We start from the raw sequence: 26205 nt of genomic DNA on the forward strand, positions 1-26205 counted from the left end.
TTTTGGATATTTTGAGGCGAAATTGTTCCTTTGGGGGGTATTGCAATTTTTTGCCATTTTGAGGTGAAATTGTTGCTTTGGGGGGTATTGCATCTTTTGGCCATTTTGAAGCGAAATTGTTCCTTTCGGGGGGTATTGCAACTTTTCGGCATTTTGAGGTGAAATTGTTCCTTTGGGGGGTATTGCAATTTTTTGCCATTTTGAGGCGAAATTGTTCCTTTGGGGGGGTATTGCAACTTTTGGCCATTTTGAAGCGAAATTGTTCCTTTGGGGGGGTATTGCAATTTTTTGCCATTTTGAGGCGAAATTGTTCCTTTGGGGGGGTATTGCAACTTTTGGCCATTTTGAAGCGAAATTGTTCCTTTGGGGGGGTATTGCAACTTTTGGCTATTTTGAAGCGAAATTGTTCCTTTGGGGGGGTATTGCAACTTTTCGGCATTTTGAGGCGAAATTGTTCCTTTGGGGGGGTATTGCAATTTTTTTTTCATTTTGAGGAGAAATTTTTCCTTTGGAGGGGTATTGCAACTTTTGGCCATTTTGAAGCGAAATTGTTCCTTTGGGGGGGTATTGCAACTTTTGGCCATTTTGAAGCGAAATTATTTTTTTCGGGGGGTATTGCAACTTTTCGTCATTTTGAGGCGAAATTGTTCCTTTGGAGGGAATTGCAATTTTTTTTTCGTTTTGAGGCGAAATTGTTCCTTTGGGGGGGTATTGCAACTTTTCGGCATTTTGAGGCGAAATTGTTCCTTTGGGGGGGTATTGCAATTTTTTGCCATTTTGAGGCGAAATTGTTCCTTTGGGGGGGTATTGCAACTTTTGGCCATTTTGAAGCGAAATTGTTCCTTTGGGGGGGTATTGCAACTTATCGGCATTTTGAGGCCAAATTGTTCCTTTGGGGGGGTATTGCAACTTTTGGCCATTTTGAAGCGAAATTGTTCCTTTGGGGGGGTATTGCAATTTTTTGCCATTTTGAGGCGAAATTGTTCCTTTGGGGGTATTGCAACTTTTGGCCATTTTGAAGCGAAATTGTTCCTTTGGGGGGGTATTGCAATTTTTTGCCATTTTGAGGTGAAATTGTTCCTTTGGGGGGGTATTGCAACTTTTGGCCATTTTGAAGCGAAATTGTTCCTTTGGGGGGGTATTGCAACTTTTGGCCATTTTGAAGCGAAATTATTTTTTTCGGGGGGTATTGCAACTTTTCGTCATTTTGAGGCGAAATTGTTCCTTTGGAGGGAATTGCAATTTTTTTTTCGTTTTGAGGCGAAATTGTTCCTTTGGGGGGGTATTGCAACTTTTCGGCATTTTGAGGCGAAATTGTTCCTTTGGGGGGGTATTGCAATTTTTTGCCATTTTGAGGCGAAATTGTTCCTTTGGGGGGGTATTGCAACTTTTGGCCATTTTGAAGCGAAATTGTTCCTTTGGGGGGGTATTGCAACTTTTCGGCATTTTGAGGCCAAATTGTTCCTTTGGGGGGGTATTGCAACTTTTGGCCATTTTGAAGCGAAATTGTTCCTTTGGGGGGGTATTGCAATTTTTTGCCATTTTGAGGCGAAATTGTTCCTTTGGGGGTATTGCAACTTTTGGCCATTTTGAAGCGAAATTGTTCCTTTGGGGGGGTATTGCAATTTTTTGCCATTTTGAGGTGAAATTGTTCCTTTGGGGGGGTATTGCAACTTTTGGCCATTTTGAAGCGAAATTGTTCCTTTGGGGGGGTATTGCAACTTTTGGCCATTTTGAAGCGAAATTGTTCCTTTGGGGGGGGTATTGCAACTTTTCTGCATTTTGATGCGAAATTGTTCCTTTGGGGGGTATTGCAATTTTTTTTTCGTTTTGAGGTGAAATTGTTTTTTTGGGGGGGTATTGTAACTTTTGGCCATTTTGAAGAGAAATTGTTCATTTGGGGGGGTATTGCAACTTTTCGGCATTTTGAGGCGAAATTGTTCCTTTGGGGGGAGTATTGCAACTTTTGGCCATTTTGAAGCGAAATTGTTCCTTTGGGGGGGTATTGCAACTTTTCGGCATTTTGAGGCGAAATTGTTCATTTGGGGGGGGTATTGCAACTTTTCGGCATTTTGAGGCGAAATTGTTCCTTTGGGGGGTATTGCAATTTTTTTTTCATTTTGAGGTGAAATTTTTCCTTTGGGGGGGTATTGCAACTTTTGGCCATTTTGAAGCGAAACTGTTCCTTTGGGGGGGTATTGCAACTTTTCGGCATTTTGAGGCGAAATTGTTCTTTTGGGGGGTATTGCAACTTTTGGCCATTTTGAAGCGAAATTGTTCCTTGGGGGGTATTGCAATTTTTTGCCATTTTCAGGCGAAATTGTTCCTTTGGGGGGGTATTGCAACTTTTGGCCATTTTGAAGCGAAATTGTTTCTTTGGGGGGGTATTGCAATTTTTTGCCATTTTGAGGCGAAATTGTTCCTTTGGGGGGTATTGCAACTTTTCGGCATTTTGAGGCGAAATTGTTCCTTTGGGGGGGTATTGCAATTTTTTTTCCATTTTGAAGCAAAATTGTTCCTTTGGGGGGGTATTGCAACTTTTGGCCATATTGAAGCGAAATTGTTCCTTTGGGGGGTATTACAATTTTTGGATATTTTGAGGCGAAATTGTTCCTTTGGGGGGTATTGCAATTTTTTGCCATTTTGAGGTGAAATTGTTGCTTTGGGGGGTATTGCATCTTTTGGCCATTTTGAAGCGAAATTGTTCCTTTCGGGGGGTATTGCAACTTTTCGGCATTTTGAGGTGAAATTGTTCCTTTGGGGGGGTATTGCAATTTTTTGCCATTTTGAGGCGAAATTGTTCCTTTGGGGGGGTATTGCAACTTTTGGCCATTTTGAAGCGAAATTGTTCCTTTGGGGGGGTATTGCAATTTTTTGCCATTTTGAGGCGAAATTGTTCCTTTGGGGGGGTATTGCAACTTTTGGCCATTTTGAAGCGAAATTGTTCCTTTGGGGGGGTATTGCAACTTTTGGCTATTTTGAAGCGAAATTGTTCCTTTGGGGGGGTATTGCAACTTTTCGGCATTTTGAGGCGAAATTGTTCCTTTGGGGGGGTATTGCAATTTTTTGCCATTTTGAGGTGAAATTGTTCCTTTGGGGGGGTATTGCAATTTTTTGCCATTTTGAGGCGAAATTGTTCCTTTGGGGGGTATTGCAACTTTTGGCCATTTTGAAGCGAAATTGTTCCTTTGGGGGGTATTGCAATATTTTGCCATTTTGAGGTGAAATTGTTCCTTTGGGGGGGTATTGCAACTTTTGGCCATTTTGAAGCGAAATTGTTCCTTTCGGGGGGTATTGCAACTTTTCGGCATTTTGAGGCGAAATTGTTCCTTTGGGGGGGTATTGCAATTTTTTTTTCATTTTGAGGAGAAATTTTTCCTTTGGAGGGGTATTGCAACTTTTGGCCATTTTGAAGCGAAATTGTTCCTTTGGGGGGGTATTGCAACTTTTGGCCATTTTGAAGCGAAATTATTTTTTTCGGGGGGTATTGCAACTTTTCGTCATTTTGAGGCGAAATTGTTCCTTTGGAGGGAATTGCAATTTTTTTTTCGTTTTGAGGCGAAATTGTTCCTTTGGGGGGGTATTGCAACTTTTCAGGATTTTGAGGCGAAATTGTTCCTTTGGGGGGTATTGCAATTTTTTGCCATTTTGAGGCGAAATTGTTCCTTTGGGGGGGTATTGCAACTTTTGGCCATTTTGAAGCGAAATTGTTCCTTTGGGGGGGTATTGCAATTTTTTGCCATTTTGAGGCGAAATTGTTCCTTTGGGGGTATTGCAACTTTTGGCCATTTTGAAGCGAAATTGTTCCTTTGGGGGGGTATTGCAACTTTTGGCCATTTTGAAGCGAAATTGTTCCTTTCGGGGGGTATTGCAACTTTTCGGCATTTTGAGGCGAAATTGTTCCTTTGGGGGGGTATTGCAATTTTTTTTCATTTTGAGGAGAAATTTTTCCTTTGGAGGGGTATTGCAACTTTTGGCCATTTTGAAGCGAAATTGTTCCTTTGGGGGGGTATTGCAACTTTTCGGCATTTTGAGGCGAAATTGTTCCTTTGGGGGGTATTGCAATTTTTTGCCATTTTGAGGCGAAATTGTTCCTTTGGGGGGGTATTGCAACTTTTGGCCATTTTGAAGCGAAATTATTTTTTTCGGGGAGTATTGCAACTTTTCGGCATTTTGAGGCGAAATTGTTCCTTTGGGGGGGTATTGCAATTTTTTGCCATTTTGAGGCGAAATTGTTCCTTTGGGGGGGTATTGCAACTTTTGGCCATTTTGAAGCGAAATTGTTCCTTTGGGGGGGTATTGCAACTTTTCGGCATTTTGAGGCGAAATTGTTCCTTTGGGGGGGGTATTGCAATTTTTTGCCATTTTGAGGCGAAATTGTTCCTTTGGGGGGGTATTGCAACTTTTGGCCATTTTGAAGCGAAATTGTTCCTTTGGGGGGTATTGCAACTTTTCGGCATTTTGAGGCGAAATTGTTCCTTTGGGGGGGTATTGCAATTTTTTGCCATTTTGAGGCGAAATTGTTCCTTTGGGGGGTATTGCAATTTTTTTTTCGTTTTGAGGCGAAATAGTTCCTTTGGGGGGGTATTGCAACTTTTGGCCATTTTGAAGCGAAATTGTTCCTTTGGGGGGGTATTTCAATTTTTTGCCATTTTGAGGCGAAATTGTTCCTTTGGGGGGTATTGCAACGTTTCAGCATTTTGAGGCGAAATTGTTCCTTTGGGGGGGTATTGGAACTTTTGGCCATTTTGAAGCGAAATTGTTCCTTTCGGGGGGTATTGCAACTTTTCGGCATTTTGAGGCAAAATTGTTCCTTTGGGGGGGTATTGCAATTTTTTTCCATTTTGAGGCGAAATTGTTGCTTTGGGGGGGTATTGCATTTTTTGGCCATTTTGAGGCGAAATTGTTCCTTTGGGGGGGTATTGCAACTTTTCGGCATTTTGAGGCGAAATTGTTCCTTTGGGGGGAGTATTGCAACTTTTGGCCATTTTGAAGCGAAATTGTTCCTTTGGGGGGTATTGCAACTTTTCGGCATTTTGAGGCGAAATTGTTCATTTGGGGGGAGTATTGCAACTTTTGGCCATTTTGAAGCGAAATTGTTCCTTTGGGGGGTATTGCAACTTTTCGGCATTTTGAGGCGAAATTGTTCATTTGGGGGGGGTATTGCAACTTTTCGGCATTTTGAGGCGAAATTGTTCCTTTGGGGGGTAATGCAATTTTTTTTCATTTTGAGGTGAAATTTTTCCTTTGGGGGGTATTGCAACTTTTGGCCATTTTGAAGCGAAACTGTTCCTTTGGGGGGGTATTGCAACTTTTCGGCATTTTGAGGCGAAATTGTTCTTTTGGGGGGGATTGCAATTTTTTGCCATTTTGAGGCGAAATTGTTCCTTTGGGGGGGTATTGCAACTTTTGGCCATTTTGAAGCGAAATTGTTTCTTTGGGGGGGTATTGCAATTTTTTGCCATTTTGAGGCGAAATTGTTCCTTTGGGGGGGTATTGCAACTTTTCGGCATTTTGAGGTGAAATTGTTCCTTTGGGGGGGTATTGCAACTTTTGGCCATATTGAAGCGAAATTGTTCCTTTGGGGGGGTATTGCAACTTTTGGCCATTTTGAGGTGAAATTGTTGCTTTGGGGGGTTTTCATCTTTTGGCCATTTTGAAGTGAAATTGTTCCTTTCGGGGGGTATTGCAACTTTTCGGCATTTTGAGGCGAAATTGTTCCTTTGGGGGGGTATTGCAGCTTTTGGCCATTTTGAAGCGAAATTATTTTTTTCGGGGGGTATTGCAACTTTTTGTCATTTTGAGGCGAAATTGTTCCTTTGGAGGGAATTGCAATTTTTTTTTCGTTTTGAGGCGAAATTGTTCCTTTGGGGGGGTATTGCAACTTTTGGCCATTTTGAAGCGAAATTGTTCCTTTGGGGGGGTATTGCAATTTTTTGCCATTTTGAGGCGAAATTGTTCCTTTGGGGGTATTGCAACTTTTGGCCATTTTGAAGCGAAATTGTTCCTTTGGGGGGGTATTGCAATTTTTTGTCATTTTGAGGTGAAATTGTTCCTTTGGGGGGTATTGCAACTTTTGGCCATTTTGAAGCGAAATTGTTCCTTTCGGGGGGTATTGCAACTTTTCGGCATTTTGAGGCGAAATTGTTCCTTTGAGGGGGTATTGCAATTTTTTTTTCATTTTGAGGAGAAATTTTTCCTTTGGAGGGGTATTGCAACTTTTGGCCATTTTGAAGCGAAATTGTTCCTTTGGGGGGGTATTGCAACTTTTCGGCATTTTTAGGCGAAATTGTTCCTTTGGGGAGGTATTGCAATTTTTTGCCATTTTGAGGCGAAATTGTTCCTTTGGGGGGGTATTGCAACTTTTGGCCATTTTGAAGCGAAATTATTTTTTTCGGGGGGTTTTGCAACTTTTCGGCATTTTGAGGCGAAATTGTTCCTTTGGAGGGTATTGCAAATTTTTTTTCGTTTTGAGGCGAAATTGTTCCTTTGCAACTTTTGGCCATTTTGAAGCGAAATTGTTCCTTTGGGGGGGTATTGCAACTTTTCGGCATTTTGAGGCGAAATTGTTCCTTTGGGGGGGTATTGCAATTTTTTGCCATTTTGAGGCGAAATTGTTCCTTTGGGGGGTATTGCAATTTTTTTTTCATTTTGAGGAGAAATTTTTCCTTTGGAGGGGTATTGCAACTTTTGGCCATTTTGAAGCGAAATTGTTCCTTTGGGGGGGTATTGCAACTTTTCGGCATTTTGAGGCGAAATTGTTCCTTTGGGGGGGTATTGCAATTTTTTGCCATTTTGAGGCGAAATTGTTCCTTTGGGGGGGTATTGCAACTTTTGGCCATTTTGAAGCGAAATTATTTTTTTCGGGGGGTATTGCAACTTTTCGGCATTTTGAGGCGAAATTGTTCCTTTGGAGGGTATTGCAATTTTTTTTTCGTTTTGAGGCGAAATTGTTCCTTTGGGGGGGTATTGCAACTTTTGGCCATTTTGAAGCGAAATTGTTCCTTTGGGGGGGTATTGCAACTTTTCGGCATTTTGAGGCGAAATTGTTCCTTTGGGGGGTATTGCAATTTTTTTTTCATTTTGAGGAGAAATTTTTCCTTTGGAGGGGTATTGCAACTTTTGGCCATTTTGAAGCGAAATTGTTCCTTTGGGGGGGTATTGCAACTTTTCGGCATTTTGAGGCGAAATTGTTCCTTTGGGGGGGTATTGCAATTTTTTGCCATTTTGAGGCGAAATTGTTCCTTTGGGGGGGTATTGCAACTTTTGGCCATTTTGAAGCGAAATTATTTTTTTCGGGGGGTATTGCAACTTTTCGGCATTTTGAGGCGAAATTGTTCCTTTGGAGGGTATTGCAATTTTTTTTCGTTTTGAGGCGAAATTGTTCCTTTGCAACTTAAGGCCATTTTGAAGCGAAATTGTTCCTTTGGGGGGGTATTGCAACTTTTCGGCATTTTGAGGCGAAATTGTTCCTTTGGGGGGGTATTGCAATTTTTTGCCATTTTGAGGCGAAATTGTTCCTTTGGGGGGGTATTGCAATTTTTTTTTCATTTTGAGGAGAAATTTTTCCTTTGGAGGGGTATTGCAACTTTTGGCCATTTTGAAGCGAAATTGTTCCTTTGGGGGGGTATTGCAACTTTTCGGCATTTTGAGGCGAAATTGTTCCTTTGGGGGGGTATTGCAATTTTTTGCCATTTTGAGGCAAAATTGTTCCTTTGGGGGGGTATTGCAACTTTTGGCCATTTTGAAGCGAAATTATTTTTTTCGGGGGGTATTGCAACTTTTCGGCATTTTGAGGCGAAATTGTTCCTTTGGAGGGTATTGCAATTTTTTTTTCGTTTTGAGGCGAAATTGTTCCTTTGGGGGGGTATTGCAACTTTTGGCCATTTTGAAGCGAAATTGTTCCTTTGGGGGGGTATTGCAACTTTTCGGCATTTTGAGGCGAAATTGTTCCTTTGGGGGGTATTGCAATTTTTTGCCATTTTGAGGCGAAATTGTTCCTTTGGGGGGGTATTGCAACTTTTGGCCATTTTGAAGCGAAATTGTTCCTTTGGGGGGGTATTGCAACTTTTCGGCATTTTGAGGCGAAATTGTTCCTTTGGGGGGTATTGCAATTTTTTGCCATTTTGAGGCGAAATTGTTCCTTTGGGGGGTATTGCAATTTTTTTTTCGTTTTGAGGCGAAATAGTTCCTTTGGGGGGGTATTGCAACTTTTGGCCATTTTGAAGCGAAATTGTTCCTTTGGGGGGTATTGCAATTTTTTGCCATTTTGAGGCGAAATTGTTCCTTTGGGGGGGTATTGCAACGTTTCGGCATTTTGAGGCGAAATTGTTCCTTTGGGGGGGTATTGGAACTTTTGGCCATTTTGAAGCGAAATTGTTCCTTTCGGGGGGTATTGCAACTTTTCGGCATTTTGAGGCGAAATTGTTTCTTTGGGGGGGTATTGCAATTTTTTTCCATTTTGAGGCGAAATTGTTGCTTTGGGGGGGTATTGCATTTTTTGGCCATTTTGAGGCGAAATTGTTCCTTTGGGGGGGTATTGCAACTTTTGGCCATTTTGAAGCGAAATTGTTCCTTTGGGGGGGTATTGCAACTTTTGGCCATTTTGAAGCGAAATTGTTCCTTTGGGGGGGTATTGCAACTTTTCGGCATTTTGAGGCAAAATTGTTCCTTTGGGGGGTATTGCAATTTTTTTTCGTTTTGAGGCGAAATTGTTCCTTTGGGGGGGTATTGCAACTTTTGGCCATTTTGAAGCGAAATTGTTCCTTTGGGGGGGTATTGCAACTTTTCGGCATTTTGAGGCGAAATTGTTCCTTTGGGGGGGGTATTGCAATTTTTTGCCATTTTGAGGCGAAATTGTTCCTTTGGGGGGTATTGCAACTTTTGGCCATTTTGAAGCGAAATTGTTACTTTGAAAGGGTATTGCAATTTTTTGCCATTTTGAGGCGAAATTGTTCCTTTGGGGGGGGGTATTGCAACTTTTGGCTATTTTGAAGCGAAATTGTTCCTTTCGGGGGGTATTGCAACTTTTCGGCATTTTGAGGCGAAATTGTTCCTTTGGGGGGGTATTGCAACTTTTCGGCATTTTGAGGCGAAATTTTTCCTTTGGGAGGGTATTGCAATTTTTTGCCATTTTGAGGCGAAATTGTTCCTTTGGGGGGGTATTGCAATTTTTTGCCTTTTTGAGGCGAAATTGTTCCTTTGGGGGGGTATTGCAACTTTTGGCCATTTTGAAGCGAAATTGTTCCTTTGGGGGGGTATTGCAACTTTTCGGCATTTTGAGGCGAAATTGTTCCTTTGGGGGGGTATTGCAATTTTTTGCCATTTTGAGGCGAAATTGTTCCTTTGGGGGGGTATTGCAACTTTTGGCCATTTTGAAGCGAAATTGTTCCTTTGGGGGGGTATTGCAACTTTTTGGCATTTTGAGGCGAAATTGTTCCTTTGGGGGGGTATTGCAATTTTTTGCCATTTTGAGGCGAAATTGTTCCTTTGGGGGGGTATTGCAACTTTTGGCCATTTTGAAGCGAAATTGTTCCTTTCGGGGGGTATTGCAACTTTTCGGCATTTTGAGGCGAAATTGTTCCTTTGGGGGGGTATTGCAACTTTTGGCCATTTTGAGGCGAAATTGTTGCTTTGGGGGGGTATTGCAACTTTTGGCCATTTTGAAGCGAAATTGTTCCTTTGGGGGGGTATTGCAACTTTTCGGCATTTTGAGGCGAAATTGTTCCTTTGGGGGGGGTATTGCAATTTTTTTTTTCATTTTGAGGCGAAATTTTTCCTTTGGGGGGGTATTGCAACTTTTGGCCATTTTGAAGCGAAATTGTTCCTTTGGGGGGGTATTGCAACTTTTCGGCATTTTGAGGCGAAATTGTTCCTTTGGGGGGGTATTGCAATTTTTTGCCATTTTGAGGCGAAATTGTTCCTTTGGGGGGGTATTGCAATTTTATGCCATTTTGAGGCGAAATTGTTCCTTTGGGGGGGTATTGCATTTTTTGGCCATTTTGAGGCGAAATTGTTCCTTTGGGGGGGTATTGCAACTTTTGGCCATTTTGAAGCGAAATTGTTCCTTTGGGGGGGTATTGCAACTTTTGGCCATTTTGAAGTGAAATTGTTCCTTTGGGGGGTTATTGCAATTTTTTGCCATTTTGAGGCGAAATTGTTCCTTTGGGGGGTATTGCAACATTTTGCCATTTTGAGGCGAAATTGTTCCTTTGGGGGGGTATTGCAACTTTTGGCCATTTTGAAGCGAAATTGTTCCTTTCGGGGGGTATTGCAACTTTTCGGCATTTTGAGGTGAAATTGTTCCTATGGGGGGTATTGCAATTTTTTTTTCGTTTTGAGGCGAAATTGTTCCTTTGGGGGGGTATTGCAACTTTTGGCCATTTTGAAGCGAAATTGTTCCTTTGGGGGGGTATTGCAACTTTTCGGCATTTTGAGGCGAAATTGTTCCTTTGGGGGGGGTATTGCAATTTTTTGCCATTTTGAGGCGAAATTGTTCCTTTGGGGGGTATTGCAACTTTTGGCCATTTTGAAGCGAAATTGTTCCTTTGGGGGGGTATTGCAACTTTTCGGCATTTTGAGGCGAAATTGTTTCTTTGGAAGGGTATTGCAATTTTTTGCCATTTTGAGGTGAAATTGTTCCTTTGGGGGGGGTATTGCAACTTTTGGCTATTTTGAAGCGAAATTGTTCCTTTCGGGGGGTATTGCAACTTTTCGGCATTTTGAGGCGAAATTGTTCCTTTGGGGGGGTATTGCAACTTTTCGGCATTTTGAGGCGAAATTGTTCCTTTGGGGGGGTATTGCAATTTTTTGCCATTTTGAGGCGAAATTGTTCCTTTGGGGGGGTATTGCAACTTTTGGCCATTTTGAAGCGAAATTGTTCCTTTGGGGGGGTATTGCAACTTTTCTTCATTTTGAGGCGAAATTGTTCCTTTGGGGGGGTATTGCAATTTTTTGCCATTTTGAGGCGAAATTGTTCCTTTGGGGGGGTATTGCAACTTTTGGCCATTTTGAAGCGAAATTGTTCCTTTGGGGGGGTATTGCAATTTTTTGCCATTTTGAGGCGAAATTGTTGCTTTGGGGGGGTATTGCATTTTTTGGCCATTTTGAGGCGAAATTGTTCCTTTGGGGGGGTATTGCAACTTTTGGCCATTTTGAAGCGAAATTGTTCCTTTGGGGGGGTATTGCAACTTTTGGCCATTTTGAAGTGAAATTGTTCCTTTGGGGGGTTATTGCAATTTTTTGCCATTTTGAGGCGAAATTGTTCCTTTGGGGGGTATTGCAACTTTTTGCCATTTTGAGGCGAAATTGTTCCTTTGGGGGGGTATTGCAACTTTTGGCCATTTTGAAGCGAAATTGTTCCTTTCGGGGGGTATTGCAACTTTTCGGCATTTTGAGGCGAAATTGTTCCTATGGGGGGTATTGCAATTTTTTTTTCGTTTTGAGGCGAAATTGTTCCTTTGGGGGGGTATTGCAACTTTTGGCCATTTTGAAGCGAAATTGTTCCTTTGGGGGGGTATTGCAACTTTTCGGCATTTTGAGGCGAAATTGTTCCTTTGGGGGGGGTATTGCAATTTTTTGCCATTTTGAGGCGAAATTGTTCCTTTGGGGGGTATTGCAACTTTTGGCCATTTTGAAGCGAAATTGTTCCTTTGGGGGGGTATTGCAACTTTTCGGCATTTTGAGGCGAAATTGTTTCTTTGGAAGGGTATTGCAATTTTTTGCCATTTTGAGGTTAAATTGTTCCTTTGTGGGGGGTATTGCAACTTTTGGCTATTTTGAAGCGAAATTGTTCCTTTCGGGGGGTATTGCAACTTTTCGGCATTTTGAGGCGAAATTGTTCCTTTGGGGGGGTATTGCAATTTTTTGCCATTTTGAGGCGAAATTGTTCCTTTGGGGGGGTATTGCAACTTTTGGCCATTTTGAAGCGAAATTGTTCCTTTGGGGGGGTATTGCAACTTTTCTTCATTTTGAGGCGAAATTGTTCCTTTGGGGGGGTATTGCAATTTTTTGCCATTTTGAGGCGAAATTGTTCCTTTGGGGGGGTATTGCAACTTTTGGCCATTTTGAAGCGAAATTGTTCCTTTGGGGGGGTATTGCAATTTTTTGCCATTTTGAGGCGAAATTGTTCCTTTGGGGGGGTATTGCAACTTTTCGCCATTTTGAAGCGAAATTGTTCCTTTGGGGGGGTATTGCAACTTTTCGGCATTTTGAGGCGAAATTGTTCCTTTGGGGGGGGTATTGCAATTTTTTGCCATTTTGAGGCGAAATTGTTCCTTTGGGGGGGTATTGCAACTTTTGGCCATTTTGAAGCGAAATCGTTCCTTTGGGGGGGTATTGCAACTTTTCGGCATTTTGAGGCGAAATTGTTCCTTTGGGGGGGTATTGCAACTTTTGGCCATTTTGAGGCGAAATTGTTCCTTTGGGGGGGTATTGCAACTTTTCGGCATTTTGAGGTGAAATTGTTCCTTTGGGGGGGTATTGCAATTTTTTTTTTCATTTTGAGGCGAAATTTTTCCTTTGGGGGGGTATTGCAACTTTTGGCCATTTTGAAGCGAAATTGTTCCTTTGGGGGGGTATTGCAACTTTTCGGCATTTTGAGGCGAAATTGTTCCTTTGGGGGGGTATTGCAATTTTTTGCCATTTTGAGGCGAAATTGTTCCTTTGGGGGGTATTGCAATTTTATGCCATTTTGAGGCGAAATTGTTCCTTTGGGGGGTATTGCAACTTTTGGCCATTTTGAAGCGAAATTGTTCCTTTGGGGGGGTATTGCAACTTTTGGCCATTTTGAAGCGAAATTGTTCCTTTTGGGGGGTATTGCAACTTTTCTGCATTTTGATGCGAAATTGTTCCTTTGGGGGGTATTGCAATTTTTTTTTCGTTTTGAGGTGAAATTGTTCCTTTGGGGGGGTATTGCAACTTTTGGCCATTTTGAAGCGAAATTGTTCCTTTGGGGGGGTGTTGCAACTTTTCGGCATTTTGAGGCGAAATTGTTCCTTTGGGGGGGTATTGCAATTTTTTGCCATTTTGAGGCGAAATTGTTCCTTTGGGGGGGTATTGCAACTTTTGGCCATTTTGAAGCGAAATTGTTCCTTTGGGGGGGTATTGCAACTTTTCTTCATTTTGAGGCGAAATTGTTCCTTTGGGGGGGTATTGCAATTTTTTGCCATTTTGAGGCGAAATTGTTCCTTTGGGGGGGTATTGCAACTTTTGGCCATTTTGAAGCGAAATTGTTCCTTTGGGGGGGTATTGCAATTTTTTGCCATTTTGAGGCGAAATTGTTCCTTTGGGGGGGTATTGCAACTTTTCGCCATTTTGAAGCGAAATTGTTCCTTTGGGGGGGTATTGCAACTTTTCGGCATTTTGAGGCGAAATTGTTCCTTTGGGGGGGGTATTGCAATTTTTTGCCATTTTGAGGCGAAATTGTTCCTTTGGGGGGGTATTGCAACTTTTGGCCATTTTGAAGCGAAATCGTTCCTTTGGGGGGGTATTGCAACTTTTCGGCATTTTGAGGCGAAATTGTTCCTTTGGGGGGGTATTGCAACTTTTGGCCATTTTGAGGCGAAATTGTTCCTTTGGGGGGGTATTGCAACTTTTCGGCATTTTGAGGTGAAATTGTTCCTTTGGGGGGTATTGCAATTTTTTTTTTCATTTTGAGGCGAAATTTTTCCTTTGGGGGGGTATTGCAACTTTTGGCCATTTTGAAGCGAAATTGTTCCTTTGGGGGGGTATTGCAACTTTTCGGCATTTTGAGGCGAAATTGTTCCTTTGGGGGGGTATTGCAATTTTTTGCCATTTTGAGGCGAAATTGTTCCTTTGGGGGGTATTGCAATTTTATGCCATTTTGAGGCGAAATTGTTCCTTTGGGGGGGTATTGCAACTTTTGGCCATTTTGAAGCGAAATTGTTCCTTTGGGGGGTATTGCAACTTTTGGCCATTTTTAAGCGAAATTGTTCCTTTTGGGGGGTATTGCAACTTTTCTGCATTTTGATGCGAAATTGTTCCTTTGGGGGGTATTGCAATTTTTTTTTCGTTTTGAGGTGAAATTGTTCCTTTGGAGGGGTATTGCAACTTTTGGCCATTTTGAAGCGAAATTGTTCCTTTGGGGGGGTGTTGCAACTTTTCGGCATTTTGAGGCGAAATTGTTCCTTTGGGGGGGTATTGCAATTTTTTGCCATTTTGAGGCGAAATTGTTCCTTTGGGGGGGTATTGCAACTTTTGGCCATTTTGAAGCGAAATTGTTCCTTTGGGGGGGTATTGCAATTTTTTTTTCATTTTGAGGCGAAATTTTTCCTTTGGGGGGGTATTGCAATTTTTTGCCATTTTGAGGTGAAATTGTTGCTTGGGGGGTATTGCATCTTTTGGCCATTTTGAAACGAAATTGTTCCTTTCGGGGGGTATTGCAACTTTTCGGCATTTTGAGGTGAAATTGTTCCTTTGGGGGGTATTGCAATTTTTTGCCATTTTGAGGCGAAATTGTTCCTTTGGGAGGGTATTGCAACTTTTGGCCATTTTGAAGCGAAATTGTTCCTTTGGGGGGTATTGCAACTTTTGGCCATTTTGAAGCGAAATTGTTCCTTTGGGGGGTATTGCAACTTTTCAGCATTTTGAGACGAAATTGTTCCTTTGGGGGGGTATTGCAATTTTTTTCCATTTTGAGGTGAAATTGTTCCTTTGGGGGGGTATTGCAACTTTTGGCCATTTTGAAGCGAAATTGTTCCTTTCGGGGGGTATTGCAACTTTTCGGCATTTTGAGGCGAAATTGTTCCTTTGGAGGATATTGCAATTTTTTTTTCGTTTTGAGGCGAAATTGTTCCTTTGGGGGGGTATTGCAACTTTTGGCCATTTTGAAGCGAAATTGTTCCTTTGGGGGGGTATTGCAACTTTTCGGCATTTTGAGGCGAAATTGTTCCTTTGGGGGGGTATTGCAATTTTTTGCCATTTTGAGGCGAAATTGTTCCTTTGGGGGGGTATTGCAACTTTTGGCCATTTTGAAGCGAAATTGTTCCTTTGGGGGGGTATTGCAACTTTTCGGCATTTTGAGGCGAAATTGTTCCTTTGGGGGGGTATTGCAATTTTTTGCCATTTTGAGGAGAAATTGTTCCTTTGGGGGGTATTGCAATTTTTTTTTCGTTTTGAGGCGAAATAGTTCCTTTGGGGGGGTATTGCAACTTTTGGCCATTTTGAAGCGAAATTGTTCCTTTGGGGGGGTATTGCAACTTTTGTCCATTTTGAAGCGAAATTGTTCCTTTGGGGGGGGTATTGCAACTTTTGGCCATTTTGAAGCGAAATTGTTCCTTTGGGGGGGTATTGCAACTTTTCGGCATTTTGAGGCGAAATTTTTCCTTTGGGAGGGTATTGCAATTTTTTGCCATTTTGAGGTGAAATTGTTCCTATGGGGGGTATTGCAATTTTTTTTTCGTTTTGAGGCGAAATTGTTCCTTTGGGGGGGTATTGCAATTTTTTGCCATTTTGAGGTGAAATTGTTCCTTTGGGGGGGTATTGCAACTTTTGGCCATTTTGAAGCGAAATTGTTCCTTTGGGGGGTTATTGCAATTTTTTGCCATTTTGAGGCGAAATTGTTCCTTTGGGGGGGTATTGCAACTTTTTGCCATTTTGAGGCGAAATTGTTCCTTTGGGGGGGTATTGCAACTTTTGGCCATTTTGAAGCGAAATTGTTCCTTTGGGGGGGTATTGCAACTTTTCGGCATTTTGAGGCGAAATTGTTCCTTTGGGGGGGTATTGCAATTTTTTGCCATTTTGAGGCGAAATTGTTCCTTTGGGGGGTATTGCAATTTTTGGCCATTTTGAAGCGAAATTGTTCCTTTGGGGGGGTATTGCAACTTTTGGCCATTTTGAAGCGAAATTGTTCCTTTGGGGGGGTATTGCAACTTTTCGGCATTTTGAGGCGAAATTTTTCCTTTGGGAGGGTATTGCAATTTTTTGCCATTTTGAGGTGAAATTGTTCCTTTGGGGGGGTATTGCAACTTTTGGCCATTTTGAAGCGAAATTGTTCCTTTGGGGGGTTATTGCAATTTTTTTCCATTTTGAGGCGAAATTGTTCCTTTGGGGGGGTATTGCAACTTTTGGCCATTTTGAAGCGAAATTGTTCCTATGGGGGGTATTGCAATTTTTTTTTCGTTTTGAGGCGAAATTGTTCCTTTGGGGGGGTATTGCAACTTTTGGCCATTTTGAAGCGAAATTGTTCCTTTGGGGGGGTATTGCAACTTTTCGGCATTTTGAGGCGAAATTGTTCCTTTGGGGGGGGTATTGCAATTTTTTGCCATTTTGAGGCGAAATTGTTCCTTTGGGGGGGTATTGCAATTTTTTTCCATTTTGAGGCGAAATTGTTGCTTTGGGGGGGTATTGCATTTTTTGGCCATTTTGAGGCGAAATTGTTCCTTTGGGGGGGTATTGCAACTTTTGGCCATTTTGAAGCGAAATTGTTCCTTTCGGGGGGTATTGCAACTTTTCGGCATTTTGAGGCGAAATTGTTCCTTTGGAGGATATTGCAATTTTTTTTTCGTTTTGAGGCGAAATTGTTCCTTTGGGGGGGTATTGCAACTTTTGGCCATTTTGAAGCGAAATTGTTCCTTTGGGGGGGTATTGCAACTTTTCGGCATTTTGAGGCGAAATTGTTCCTTTGGGGGGGTATTGCAATTTTTTGCCATTTTGAGGCGAAATTGTTCCTTTGGGGGGGTATTGCAACTTTTGGCCATTTTGAAGCGAAATTGTTCCTTTGGGGGGGTATTGCAACTTTTCGGCATTTTGAGGCGAAATTGTTCCTTTGGGGGGGTATTGCAATTTTTTGCCATTTTGAGGCGAAATTGTTCCTTTGGGGGGTATTGCAATTTTTTTTTCGTTTTGAGGCGAAATAGTTCCTTTGGGGGGGTATTGCAACTTTTGGCCATTTTGAAGCGAAATTGTTCCTTTGGGGGGGTATTGCAACTTTTGTCCATTTTGAAGCGAAATTGTTCCTTTGGGGGGGTATTGCAACTTTTGGCCATTTTGAAGCGAAATTGTTCCTTTGGGGGGGTATTGCAACTTTTCGGCATTTTGAGGCGAAATTTTTCCTTTGGGAGGGTATTGCAATTTTTTGCCATTTTGAGGCGAAATTGTTCCTTTGGGGGGTTATTGCAATTTTTTGCCATTTTGAGGCGAAATTGTTCCTTTGGGGGGGTATTGCAACTTTTGGCCATTTTGAAGCGAAATTGTTCCTATGGGGGGTATTGCAATTTTTTTTTCGTTTTGAGGCGAAATTGTTCCTTTGGGGGGGTATTGCAACTTTTGGCCATTTTGAAGCGAAATTGTTCCTTTGGGGGGGTATTGCAACTTTTCGGCATTTTGAGGCGAAATTGTTCCTTTGGGGGGGGTATTGCAATTTTTTGCCATTTTGAGGCGAAATTGTTCCTTTGGGGGGGTATTGCAATTTTTTTCCATTTTGAGGCGAAATTGTTGCTTTGGGGGGGTATTGCATTTTTTGGCCATTTTGAGGCGAAATTGTTCCTTTGGGGGGGGTATTGCAACTTTTGGCCATTTTGAAGCGAAATTGTTCCTTTGGGGGGGTATTGCAACTTTTGGCCATTTTGAAGCGAAATTGTTCCTTTGGGGGGGTATTGCAACTTTTCGGCATTTTGAGGCGAAATTTTTCCTTTGGGAGGGTATTGCAATTTTTTGCCATTTTGAGGTGAAATTGTTCCTTTGGGGGGGTATTGCAACTTTTGGCCATTTTGAAGCGAAATTGTTCCTTTGGGGGGTTATTGCAATTTTTTGCCATTTTGAGGCGAAATTGTTCCTTTGGGGGGGTATTGCAACTTTTTGCCATTTTGAGGCGAAATTGTTCCTTTGGGGGGGTATTGCAACTTTTGGCCATTTTGAAGCGAAATTGTTCCTTTGGGGGGGTATTGCAACTTTTCGGCATTTTGAGGCGAAATTGTTCCTTTGGGGGGGTATTGCAATTTTTTTCCATTTTGAGGCGAAATTGTTGCTTTGGGGGGGTATTGCATTTTTTGGCCATTTTGAGGCGAAATTGTTCCTTTGGGGGGGTATTGCAACTTTTGGCCATTTTGAAGCGAAATTGTTCCTTTGGGGGGGTATTGCAACTTTTGGCCATTTTGAAGCGAAATTGTTCCTTTGGGGGGGTATTGCAACTTTTCGGCATTTTGAGGCGAAATTTTTCCTTTGGGAGGGTATTGCAATTTTTTGCCATTTTGAGGTGAAATTGTTCCTTTGGGGGGGTATTGCAACTTTTGGCCATTTTTGAAGCGAAATTGTTCCTTTGGGGGGTTATTGCAATTTTTTGCCATTTTGAGGCGAAATTGTTCCTTTGGGGGGGTATTGCAACTTTTTGCCATTTTGAAGCGAAATTGTTCCTATGGGGGGTATTGCAATTTTTTTTTCGTTTTGAGGCGAAATTGTTCCTTTGGGGGGGTATTGCAACTTTTGGCCATTTTGAAGCGAAATTGTTCCTTTGGGGGGGTATTGCAACTTTTCGGCATTTTGAGGCGAAATTGTTCCTTTGGGGGGGGTATTGCAATTTTTTGCCATTTTGAGGCGAAATTGTTCCTTTGGGGGGGTATTGCAATTTTTTTCCATTTTGAGGCGAAATTGTTGCTTTGGGGGGGTATTGCATTTTTTGGCCATTTTGAGGCGAAATTGTTCCTTTGGGGGGGTATTGCAACTTTTGGCCATTTTGAAGCGAAATTGTTCCTTTGGGGGGGTATTGCAACTTTTGGCCATTTTGAAGCGAAATTGTTCCTTTGGGGGGGTATTGCAACTTTTCGGCATTTTGAAGCGAAATTGTTCCTATGGGGGGTATTGCAATTTTTTTTTCGTTTTGAGGCGAAATTGTTCCTTTGGGGGGGTATTGCAACTTTAGGCCATTTTGAAGCGAAATTGTTCCTTTGGGGGGGTATTGCAACTTTTCGGCATTTTGAGGCGAAATTGTTCCTTTGGGGGGGGTATTGCAATTTTTTGCCATTTTGAGGCGAAATTGTTGCTTTGGGGGGGTATTGCATTTTTTGGCCATTTTGAGGCGAAATTGTTCCTTTGGGGGGGTATTGCAACTTTTGGCCATTTTGAAGCGAAATTGTTCCTTTGGGGGGTTATTGCAATTTTTTGCCATTTTGAGGCGAAATTGTTCCTTTGGGGGGGTATTGCAACTTTTGGCCATTTTGAAGCGAAATTGTTCCTTTGGGGGGTATTGCAACTTTTCGGCATTTTGAGGCGAAATTGTTCCTTTGGGGGGGTATTGCAATTTTTTGCCATTTTGAGGCGAAATTGTTCCTTTGGGGGGGTATTGCAACTTTTGGCCATTTTGAAGCGAAATTGTTTCTTTGGGGGGGTATTGCAACTTTTCGGCATTTTGAGGCGAAATTGTTCCTTTGGGGGGGTATTGCAATTTTTTGCCATTTTGAGGCGAAATTGTTCCTTTGGGGGGTATTGCAATTTTTTTTTCGTTTTGAGGCGAAATAGTTCCTTTGGGGGGGTATTGCAAGTTTTGGCCATTTTGAAGCGAAATTGTTCCTTTGGGGGGGTATTGCAATTTTTTGCCATTTTGAGGCGAAATTGTTCCTTTTGGGGGGTATTGCAACTTTTGGCCATTTTGAAGCGAAATTGTTCCTTTCGGGGGGTATTGCAACTTTTCGGCATTTTGAGGCGAAATTGTTCCTTTGGGGGGGTATTGGAACTTTTGGCCATTTTGAAGCATAATTGTTCCTTTCGGGGGGTATTGCAACTTTTCGGCATTTTGAGGCGAAATTGTTCCTTTGGGGGGGTATTGCAATTTTTTTCCATTTTGAGGCGAAATTGTTGCTTTGGGAGGGTATTGCATTTTTTGGCCATTTTGAGGCGAAATTGTTCCTTTGGGGGGGTATTGCAACTTTTGGCCATTTTGAAGCGAAATTGTTCCTTTGGGGGGGTATTGCAACTTTTGGCCATTTTGAAGCGAAATTGTTCCTTTGGGGGGGTATTGCAACTTTTCGGCATTTTGAGGCGAAATTTTTCCTTTGGGAGGGTATTGCAATTTTTTGCCATTTTGAGGTGAAATTGTTCCTTTGGGGGGTATTGCAACTTTTGGCCATTTTGAAGCGAAATTGTTCCTTTGGGGGGTTATTGCAATTTTTTGCCATTTTGAGGCGAAATTGTTCCTTTGGGGGGGTATTGCAACTTTTGGCCATTTTGAAGCGAAATTGTTCCTATGGGGGGTATTGCAATTTTTTTTTCGTTTTGAGGCGAAATTGTTCCTTTGGGGGGGTATTGCAACTTTTGGCCATTTTGAAGCGAAATTGTTCCTTTGGGGGGGTATTGCAACTTTTCGGCATTTTGAGGCGAAATTGTTCCTTTGGGGGGGTATTGCAATTTTTTGCCATTTTGAGGCGAAATTGTTCCTTTGGGGGGGTATTGCAATTTTTTTCCATTTTGAGGCGAAATTGTTGCTTTGGGGGGGTATTGCATTTTTTGGCCATTTTGAGGCGAAATTGTTCTTTTGGGGGGTATTGCAACTTTTGACAATTTTGAAGCGAAATTGTTCCTTGGGGGGTATTGCAATTTTTTGCCATTTTCAGGCGAAATTGTTCCTTTGGGGGGGTATTGCAACTTTTGGCCATTTTGAAGCGAAATTGTTTCTTTGGGGGGGTATTGCAATTTTTTGCCATTTTGAGGCGAAATTGTTCCTTTGGGGGGTATTGCAACTTTTCGGCATTTTGAGGCGAAATTGTTCCTTTGGGGGGGTATTGCAATTTTTTTTCCATTTTGAAGCAAAATTGTTCCTTTGGGGGGGTATTGCAACTTTTGGCCATATTGAAGCGAAATTGTTCCTTTGGGGGGTATTACAATTTTTGGATATTTTGAGGCGAAATTGTTCCTTTGGGGGGTATTGCAATTTTTTGCCATTTTGAGGTGAAATTGTTGCTTTGGGGGGTATTGCATCTTTTGGCCATTTTGAAGCGAAATTGTTCCTTTCGGGGGGTATTGCAACTTTTCGGCATTTTGAGGTGAAATTGTTCCTTTGGGGGGGTATTGCAATTTTTTGCCATTTTGAGGCGAAATTGTTCCTTTGGGGGGGTATTGCAACTTTTAGCCATTTTGAAGCGAAATTGTTCCTTTGGGGGGGTATTGCAATTTTTTGCCATTTTGAGGCGAAATTGTTCCTTTGGGGGGGTATTGCAACTTTTGGCCATTTTGAAGCGAAATTGTTCCTTTGGGGGGGTATTGCAACTTTTGGCTATTTTGAAGCGAAATTGTTCCTTTGGGGGGGTATTGCAACTTTTCGGCATTTTGAGGCGAAATTGTTCCTTTGGGGGGGTATTGCAATTTTTTGCCATTTTGAGGTGAAATTGTTCCTTTGGGGGGGTATTGCAATTTTTTGCCATTTTGAGGCGAAATTGTTCCTTTGGGGGGTATTGCAACTTTTGGCCATTTTGAAGCGAAATTGTTCCTTTGGGGGGGTATTGCAATTTTTTGCCATTTTGAGGTGAAATTGTTCCTTTGGGGGGGTATTGCAACTTTTGGCCATTTTGAAGCGAAATTGTTCCTTTCGGGGGGTATTGCAACTTTTCGGCATTTTGAGGCGAAATTGTTCCTTTGGGGGGGTATTGCAATTTTTTTTTCATTTTGAGGAGAAATTTTTCCTTTGGAGGGGTATTGCAACTTTTGGCCATTTTGAAGCGAAATTGTTCCTTTGGGGGGGTATTGCAACTTTTGGCCATTTTGAAGCGAAATTATTTTTTTCGGGGGGTATTGCAACTTTTCGTCATTTTGAGGCGAAATTGTTCCTTTGGAGGGAATTGCAATTTTTTTTTCGTTTTGAGGCGAAATTGTTCCTTTGGGGGGGTATTGCAACTTTTCGGCATTTTGAGGCGAAATTGTTCCTTTGGGGGGGTATTGCAATTTTTTGCCATTTTGAGGCGAAATTGTTCCTTTGGGGGGGTATTGCAACTTTTGGCCATTTTGAAGCGAAATTGTTCCTTTGGGGGGGTATTGCAACTTTTCGGCATTTTGAGGCCAAATTGTTCCTTTGGGGGGGTATTGCAACTTTTGGCCATTTTGAAGCGAAATTGTTCCTTTGGGGGGGTATTGCAATTTTTTGCCATTTTGAGGCGAAATTGTTCCTTTGGGGGTATTGCAACTTTTGGCCATTTTGAAGCGAAATTGTTCCTTTGGGGGGGTATTGCAATTTTTTGCCATTTTGAGGTGAAATTGTTCCTTTGGGGGGGTATTGCAACTTTTGGCCATTTTGAAGCGAAATTGTTCCTTTGGGGGGGGTATTGCAACTTTTGGCCATTTTGAAGCGAAATTGTTCCTTTGGGGGGGGGTATTGCAACTTTTCTGCATTTTGATGCGAAATTGTTCCTTTGGGGGGTATTGCAATTTTTTTTTCGTTTTGAGGTGAAATTGTTTTTTTGGGGGGGTATTGTAACTTTTGGCCATTTTGAAGAGAAATTGTTCATTTGGGGGGGTATTGCAACTTTTCGGCATTTTGAGGCGAAATTGTTCCTTTGGGGGGAGTATTGCAACTTTTGGCCATTTTGAAGCGAAATTGTTCCTTTGGGGGGGTATTGCAACTTTTCGGCATTTTGAGGCGAAATTGTTCATTTGGGGGGGGTATTGCAACTTTTCGGCATTTTGAGGCGAAATTGTTCCTTTGGGGGGTATTGCAATTTTTTTTTCATTTTGAGGTGAAATTTTTCCTTTGGGGGGGTATTGCAACTTTTGGCCATTTTGAAGCGAAACTGTTCCTTTGGGGGGGTATTGCAACTTTTCGGCATTTTGAGACGAAATTGTTCTTTTGGGGGGTATTGCAACTTTTGGCCATTTTGAAGCGAAATTGTTCCTTGGGGGGTATTGCAATTTTTTGCCATTTTCAGGCGAAATTGTTCCTTTGGGGGGGTATTGCAACTTTTGGCCATTTTGAAGCGAAATTGTTTCTTTGGGGGGGTATTGCAATTTTTTGCCATTTTGAGGCGAAATTGTTCCTTTGGGGGGTATTGCAACTTTTCGGCATTTTGAGGCGAAATTGTTCCTTTGGGGGGGTATTGCAATTTTTTTTCCATTTTGAAGCAAAATTGTTCCTTTGGGGGGGTATTGCAACTTTTGGCCATATTGAAGCGAAATTGTTCCTTTGGGGGGTATTACAATTTTTGGATATTTTGAGGCGAAATTGTTCCTTTGGGGGGTATTGCAATTTTTTGCCATTTTGAGGTGAAATTGTTGCTTTGGGGGGTATTGCATCTTTTGGCCATTTTGAAGCGAAATTGTTCCTTTCGGGGGGTATTGCAACTTTTCGGCATTTTGAGGTGAAATTGTTCCTTTGGGGGGGTATTGCAATTTTTTGCCATTTTGAGGCGAAATTGTTCCTTTGGGGGGGTATTGCAACTTTTGGTGGCCATTTTGAAGCGAAATTGTTCCTTTGGGGGGGTATTGCAACTTTTGGCCATTTTGAAGCGAAATTGTTCCTTTGGGGGGGTATTGCAACTTTTCGGCATTTTGAGGCGAAATTGTTCCTTTGGGGGGGTATTGCAATTTTTTGCCATTTTGAGGTGAAATTGTTCCTTTGGGGGGGTATTGCAATTTTTTGCCATTTTGAGGCGAAATTGTTCCTTTGGGGGGTATTGCAACTTTTGGCCATTTTGAAGCGAAATTGTTCCTTTGGGGGGGTATTGCAATTTTTTGCCATTTTGAGGTGAAATTGTTCCTTTGGGGGGGTATTGCAACTTTTGGCCATTTTGAAGCGAAATTGTTCCTTTCGGGGGTATTGCAACTTTTCGGCATTTTGAGGCGAAATTGTTCCTTTGGGGGGGTATTGCAATTTTTTTTTCATTTTGAGGAGAAATTTTTCCTTTGGAGGGGTATTGCAACTTTTGGCCATTTTGAAGCGAAATTGTTCCTTTGGGGGGGTATTGCAACTTTTGGCCATTTTGAAGCGAAATTATTTTTTTCGGGGGGTATTGCAACTTTTCGTCATTTTGAGGCGAAATTGTTCCTTTGGAGGGAATTGCAATTTTTTTTTCGTTTTGAGGCGAAATTGTTCCTTTGGGGGGGTATTGCAATTTTTTGCCATTTTCAGGCGAAATTGTTCCTTTGGGGGGGTATTGCAACTTTTGGCCATTTTGAAGCGAAATTGTTTCTTTGGGGGGGTATTGCAATTTTTTGCCATTTTGAGGCGAAATTGTTCCTTTGGGGGGTATTGCAACTTTTCGGCATTTTGAGGCGAAATTGTTCCTTTGGGGGGGTATTGCAATTTTTTTTCCATTTTGAAGCAAAATTGTTCCTTTGGGGGGGTATTGCAACTTTTGGCCATATTGAAGCGAAATTGTTCCTTTGGGGGGTATTACAATTTTTGGATATTTTGAGGCGAAATTGTTCCTTTGGGGGTATTGCAATTTTTTGCCATTTTGAGGTGAAATTGTTGCTTTGGGGGGTATTGCATCTTTTGGCCATTTTGAAGCGAAATTGTTCCTTTCGGGGGGTATTGCAACTTTTCGGCATTTTGAGGTGAAATTGTTCCTTTGGGGGGGTATTGCAATTTTTTGCCATTTTGAGGCGAAATTGTTCCTTTGGGGGGGTATTGCAACTTTTGGCCATTTTGAAGCGAAATTGTTCCTTTGGGGGGGTATTGCAACTTTTGGCCATTTTGAAGCGAAATTGTTCCTTTGGGGGGGTATTGCAACTTTTGGCTATTTTGAAGCGAAATTGTTCCTTTGGGGGGGTATTGCAACTTTTCGGCATTTTGAGGCGAAATTGTTCCTTTGGGGGGGTATTGCAATTTTTTGCCATTTTGAGGAGAAATTGTTCCTTTGGGGGGGTATTGCAATTTTTTGCCATTTTGAGGCGAAATTGTTCCTTTGGGGGGTATTGCAACTTTTGGCCATTTTGAAGCGAAATTGTTCCTTTGGGGGGGTATTGCAATTTTTTGCCATTTTGAGGTGAAATTGTTCCTTTGGGGGGGTATTGCAACTTTTGGCCATTTTGAAGCGAAATTGTTCCTTTCGGGGGTATTGCAACTTTTCGGCATTTTGAGGCGAAATTGTTCCTTTGGGGGGGTATTGCAATTTTTTTTTCATTTTGAGGAGAAATTTTTCCTTTGGAGGGGTATTGCAACTTTTGGCCATTTTGAAGCGAAATTGTTCCTTTGGGGGGGTATTGCAACTTTTGGCCATTTTGAAGCGAAATTATTTTTTTCGGGGGGTATTGCAACTTTTCGTCATTTTGAGGCGAAATTGTTCCTTTGGAGGGAATTGCAATTTTTTTTTCGTTTTGAGGCGAAATTGTTCCTTTGGGGGGGTATTGCAACTTTTCGGCATTTTGAGGCGAAATTGTTCCTTTGGGGGGGTATTGCAATTTTTTGCCATTTTGAGGCGAAATTGTTCCTTTGGGGGGGTATTACAACTTTTGGCCATTTTGAAGCGAAATTGTTCCTTTGGGGGGGGTATTGCAACTTTTCGGCATTTTGAGGCCAAATTGTTCCTTTGGGGGGGTATTGCAACTTTTGGCCATTTTGAAGCGAAATTGTTCCTTTGGGGGGGTATTGCAATTTTTTGCCATTTTGAGGCGAAATTGTTCCTTTGGGGGTATTGCAACTTTTGGCCATTTTGAAGCGAAATTGTTCCTTTGGGGGGGTATTGCAATTTTTTGCCATTTTGAGGTGAAATTGTTCCTTTGGGGGGGTATTGCAACTTTTGGCCATTTTGAAGCGAAATTGTTCCTTTGAGGGGGTATTGCAACTTTTCGGCATTTTGAGGCGAAATTGTTCCTTTGGGGGGTATTGCAATTTTTTTTTCATTTTGAGGAGAAATTTTTCCTTTGGAGGGGTATTGCAACTTTTGGCCATTTTGAAGCGAAATTGTTCCTTTGGGGGGGTATTGCAACTTTTGGCCATTTTGAAGCGAAATTATTTTTTTCGGGGGGTATTGCAACTTTTCGTCATTTTGAGGCGAAATTGTTCCTTTGGAGGGAATTGCAATTTTTTTTTCGTTTTGAGGCGAAATTGTTCCTTTGGGGGGGTATTGCAACTTTTCGGCATTTTGAGGCGAAATTGTTCCTTTGGGGGGGTATTGCAATTTTTTGCCATTTTGAGGCGAAATTGTTCCTTTGGGGGGGTATTGCAACTTTTGGCCATTTTGAAGCGAAATTGTTCCTTTGGGGGGGGTATTGCAACTTTTCGGCATTTTGAGGCCAAATTGTTCCTTTGGGGGGGTATTGCAACTT

The sequence above is a fragment of the Anomaloglossus baeobatrachus genome, unplaced genomic scaffold (assembly GCF_048569485.1).
Source record: "Anomaloglossus baeobatrachus isolate aAnoBae1 unplaced genomic scaffold, aAnoBae1.hap1 Scaffold_32, whole genome shotgun sequence".
NCBI classification, from domain to species: Eukaryota; Metazoa; Chordata; class Amphibia; order Anura; family Aromobatidae; genus Anomaloglossus; species Anomaloglossus baeobatrachus.